This window comes from Talpa occidentalis, unplaced genomic scaffold (genome assembly GCF_014898055.3).
Source record: "Talpa occidentalis isolate TD23 unplaced genomic scaffold, MPIMG_talOcc4v2.1 talOcc4.6, whole genome shotgun sequence".
Lineage (NCBI taxonomy): Eukaryota > Metazoa > Chordata > Mammalia > Eulipotyphla > Talpidae > Talpa > Talpa occidentalis.
Window position 1 is genome coordinate 30,425,286 of NW_023604972.1, and position 5,504 is coordinate 30,430,789.

The 5,504-nt window shown below is 41.5% G+C and overlaps 1 pseudogene; it reads left to right on the forward strand.

Annotated features, from left to right (window-relative positions):
• Positions 1 to 3,233: 3,233 nt before the first annotated feature.
• Positions 3,234 to 4,086, forward strand: LOC119260294 (proteasome subunit beta type-7-like; annotated as a pseudogene).
• The last annotated feature ends 1,418 nt before the right edge of the window (positions 4,087 to 5,504 follow it).

Below are 5,504 nucleotides of genomic sequence, written 5' to 3' on the forward strand. Positions count from 1 at the left end.
TGACTTGGCTCTTTCTGGCTATGTGTCCTTTGCACATAATTGCTACATGACTTTGTGCATGTCCTAAATGGTATTAATACTCTAGTGTCCCGCTAGAGAATGCTAAAGAACTTTGGGATGTTTTGTCTGAGGATATGTGGTGCCTTCCTTAAGTACCTAAAGGACTGAAAGAAGGATTCATTTGGAAGAGGGACTAGATTTATTTTCCAAGAATTTAAGCAGTTCTTGAATTTAAGTGAGTGGAGGGAATTATGTAACACACTTTCAGCCCAATATAACAAAGAATTTTCTAACCATCCAGAAATGGAATGAGCTGCTGGAGACCTGGTCTCTCTTCATAAGTAGGTTCAAGAAGGAGCTGGAAATTAACTTAAGGGCGGTGTAGAGATGATAAGGTAGCAGATGAACTAGATAACCTTTGAGGTTCCATCCAACTCCAGGAGTAAATTACAGCTGGCTTTCACAACCAATGGACTCTTCATGCACTTATTGTTGGTGCAACCATTTGATTTAGCAATACACATGATACAGAACCAACCAGACCTATTGGGTAAAAAGGTTACTGCATTTTCCTGCCACTATTATTGTGCTAGCCTTTATTATACTGAGTGCTTAAAGGGGAGCATAATGAAAGTTTTGTTCTTGTGTGGGAATAAGTAATTCCACTCCAGTTCTCCACTCTTACTTTCTCCTCTCCCTTGCTTTCCAAAGTCTGAACTGGGTTGTTGAACTTCAATAAGACTCAAGGAGGGAAGTTAAACTCTTTAGCTTTCATCTGTAATGAATAAAATCATAATTATATTATTTTATTAAAGGTAGTTTTAGTTTGGAAACTATGGCAAAGAGGAAAGGAAAACACATTTTCTAACTTCTTATAGCTCACTTCACCAAGTTGGCAGCACATTTATTCTTTTCTGCATTTGTTTTACTTTTTTCACTGATTTTCCCACTACCCCCACCTTTACCCCACCCCCTCCACACACACACATTTAATTGTATAAACCATTGAGCTCTTGTTCTCCCAACACATATAAGTAGCGCTGGACTTTCTCTCTTCATTTTAGACTCACTAGCATAGTTCTCAATAAATTAAATCAGTCAACTTACATTTTTCTTTAAAGCAATAAATAAATGTTTGTAGTGTCTACTCCATGCCAGGGTCTATGCTAGATTTTGAGATACAAAATTGAATGAACCCTGACCTCTACCCTGCAGGAAAACCTTACAAGACTCAGTGTATTAAAATTACACACACACACACACACACACACACACACACACACACACAAACTTGAATTAGCTGAGGCAAAAAGGATTCATTGACTCATGTTTCCAAACTATAGCATTCTGAGCATTTTCCATATGCTTTCTTACCTAAATTTTCTGTTTTGGCCACTCTCCCTACGAAACTGACATCATGACAAACACAAACTGTGGGTTCCACCTTCCCTAATTCACCACCTGAGAGTAAAAGCCTCCCCCACTCAGCTGTGGGATGAGAATATCCTGGGAAAGAACTTGATGGCTGGATTGTTGCTGCCATAGTTCACATGTTGCTGACCACTGTGGCCGGAAGGCCAAGGTTAGTCACTTTTTCTTTATAATAGCCTTCTTGAGATATAATTGATATCCAAAGAAGATACATATTTAATGTACGGAGTTTACTGAGCTTGAACATCAGCTCTGTATCTCACATTAGAACAGAGGGATATGCAAGGGAAAGGGGATAGAGTGAAGAGCAGTTTCTTTAAAATAAGGGAGCTCTATTTCTTGAATAAATAGTATAGACAAAAGGGGAAAATTACTTCATATTTAAAAATACAAAATTAAGCCTGATTTAAAAGCTCAAATATATCTTCAAATTTAGTCACTTGCTTATTCTATTTTATAATTTAGAACTCCAAATGACAGAAAACTAATTCATACTAGCAAACACAAAAAAGATTTCTTGGCATACATAATTTAAAAGTCCAAGTATATTGGTGGCTTGATATCTAGTTCGATGCAAAATTTCAAAGGATGTGACTTTTTCTAGTTCTTAGTTCATTTCCTTGTAACTTTTCCCCCACTCTCATGATGCCTCCCCTGGAATTTCAAGATCTTCACAGTGTAAGTCCTTCAAGAAGAGAAAACAGGACTTCCCTGGTGGTGCAAGGGGTTAAGACACAACCTATGACGCTATCCACAACCACTGTAGCATGAGTTCGATCCCCCGCCATGGAGCTACCCACATGGTGCAGCAGACCTCTCCTTTCTTGCCTGCTGCTTCCCTTTAGCAGTGTATTTCAGTAGATCTGCCTGTTCTGCTCCCCACACTGTCTCTGGTGAATCCTCTCATACACCCCCACACACACCTCTGGTCGGTACCCTAGTTCTTGTGTGCATAAATAAATAAATCTTAAAAAAAAAAAAGAAGAGAAAACATCTTCTCTGTTACAAGAAACTTACAGTATTAACTGTGCTTGTGCACATTCCTGATCCAGTCACTGTCCTGGGAAATGTGACACTCCAGTTGAACATCAATGGCCATATGTCTGCTCCTGAAGCCAGTAATAGAGTGAACTTCACTAAAGCACATGACTGAGAGTGGGAGTGGCTGCTGGGAAAACATTAAAGGGAGAATGGGGAGGGGTGGGAAGTTGGGTCAATGAAACAATGGGAGACTCATGGCATTAAGTCTCATGACTTAATTAAATAAATAGTTCTTCAAAGAAGTCATACAGGCAATGGGTAAGATACAGCTTGCAGCAAAGTTAGGTTCAGGGGAGAAGGTGCTAAAGACCCATATGGTGGTTTTAGAGTCTGCCTGCAAATTCTTTGATAATTTTGCCCTTAAAAGGTGAAGTCCAGGGCCTCCCTGGTGGCACAAGGGGTTAAGTCTCAGCACTATGAAGCTATTGGCAGCCACTGCAGCAGGAGTTCGATCCCCAGCCAGTGAGGTGACCCACATGGCACATCAGACCTCGCCTGTCTTGCCCACTACTCCCCTCTGTAGTGTATTTCAGTCAGTCTACCTGTTCTGCTCCCCACTCTGTCTCTGCTGAATCCTCTCACCTCCCACACCTCTGGCCTGCACCCCAGCTCTTGTATGCATGAATAAATAAAATATATATTTTTTTAAAAAAGAGGTGAAGTCTATGTCCCTATCTTTTGAGACTAGGTGGGATTTTGTGGCCAACTTAATAAATAAAATGCTCCATGAGTGGTGTAGCATGACATCCAAGACTTAAAAAATGTTTGTGTGTGGGAAGATAGTGGCTGTGTATGAGCCAGAGGTTGGATTTCTATTTTGATAATTGTCACAGAAATGCCATCTTGGAAGCTGATGATACAAAGAAAGGTTACAAGCTTCCAAGAGCCTGGAAAGCTGGGATGACCCCGGCAGGGTGGTCTATAAGGATGGCATAGTTCTTGGAACAGATACAAGGGCAACTGAAAGGATGGTTGTTGCTGAAAAATCTGTTAAGAAATACACTTCATATCTCCTAATATTTATTGCTATGCTGCTGAAACAGCTGCAGATACACACATGATAACTCAGCTTATTTCTTCCAACTTGGAGCTCCATTCCTTCTCCCCTGGCCATCCTCCCAGAGAGATGACAGCCAATCAGATGCAGAAGCAGATGCTTTTCAGGTTTCAAGGTTACATTGGTGTAGCCCTAGCTTTAGGGGGAGTAAATGCTAAACAACCTCACTTCCACAGCATCAAACCTCATGGATCCAGGGAGAAGTTGCTTTATGTCACCATGGGGCCTGACTCCTTGTGTTTGAGATAAGTTTAGGTCAGATAAGGAGGAAATGGAAGTCAACAAGCTGGCGAGTGAAGCCACTGCAGCTGGCATCTCCAGTGACCTGGCATCTGAAAGTAACATTGATTTCTGTGTCATCAACAAGACCGAGTGGCACTTCCTCCATCCATACTCAGTACCAAGCAAGAAAGGCCAGTTTTGGCCCAAACCGGTGTTAGAAAGAGGCCACCACAATCCTGACCAAGACAGTCACTATGAAAATTGAAGTGCTGGGAAAGACAGCCCAAACAATGGGCACATCCAGTGGTGGCAGTGAGGGCTGGTTGTTGCTGTAGAAGCTGCAATGGAACCTCCCTGGTCAGACATTCATTTGGTCAGTGTTTGTTGAATGAAACTCAATAAAAAATGAAAACAAAAACAAAAACCATGTAGTTTCTGGTTTTTCTTGAAACAGTGATATTGGAACTTTCAGTCACTGTGTCCAGCAACTAGTCTTTGAGACGAACCACTAAGCTGAAACCAAGCATAGAAGAGGTTAGAGAGAGTCCTCGTGCTGCCTGTATCATCTTCTAATAAAACATAAAGTCTCTAAGAAAACAGAGGTTCCCCATAAAAACCAAGGTATTTATTTATTACACAATTGTGAGGACTGACATGCAAGTGTTTTGCTAACCTAGTGGGAGTTATGTAGTCTCTGGGCGTATGTAGACAGGAAGTATGGTTTGAAGAGATTTGTCTGTGTACTTCAACTAAGTGTTAATATCCTTTTACAAAGTGATACTAGAACTCAACAGATGATGACAGCTGAAGACTAGCAGAATGCACTAACCTATTTCCTGTTTGTTCCCTTTACAGATTCTTGTGCTTTCCAGGAGCTCTCGTAAGCCGGAAGTAAAAACAAAAGGGTGACATGTACCCATGCTTCCAAGTGCACGTGGGATTGAGGCCATACCATCAAAGAGGAGAGCTGTGTCACTTCCTAGCTGGGACTGTGATTCTAAGCCTCAGTTTCGTTTGCAGAAAGGGATATCAATAGCCCTACCTTGTAATTGTTTTAAGGATTAAATGACTTCATATATATAAAGTTTTGGTCTATGTTAGTCATTACTGTCGCTGTTGTTGTTACTAGTTTCTCCACTTTAAAGATGCAGGTTGAGGCTTAGAGCATTTAAGAAACATACTCCAAACTTCAGAACTTCCCTGTGATCCAGTCTAATAGTTAAACAGAAACATTGGGACAGGTGTCAAAATAAAATGTGCTAACCTTACCTCTGACACGGTCACCCCAGCCTGTGAAAGTCCCTGCTAGTAGATGACAGCATACTGCTCTGCAAAGCCCAGTCAAGGCTTCAGAAGCCTCCTAGAGCTGTGCTGTATCACAGAAGCCCTCGATACAGACATGCTTAGCCACATCAGGGGCGGGGCAATTAATCTGGATGCTTGGAGGGCAGGATAAGGTGGATGGGCCAAGCCCAATAATGGAAACCAGGACTGAAAGACTTAGGCTACCTACAGAGAGAGATGAATCCTAACCCCCACCCCTCCCTCTCCTTCTATGCTACATCTCCCCGACTCACAGCCTTCCAGATCTTGGGGTGAAGTCAAAGAAAACAGAGGCCAACTCAACTGTTATGCTCCCTTTGGTATCAGCCCATGGTTTCTTCATCACTTTTAAAAAAATAACCTTGTATTTCAAAAGACATGCTTCAGTGACTCAATTTTGTCCAAGGCAACTTCACATTAAATGCTTCCT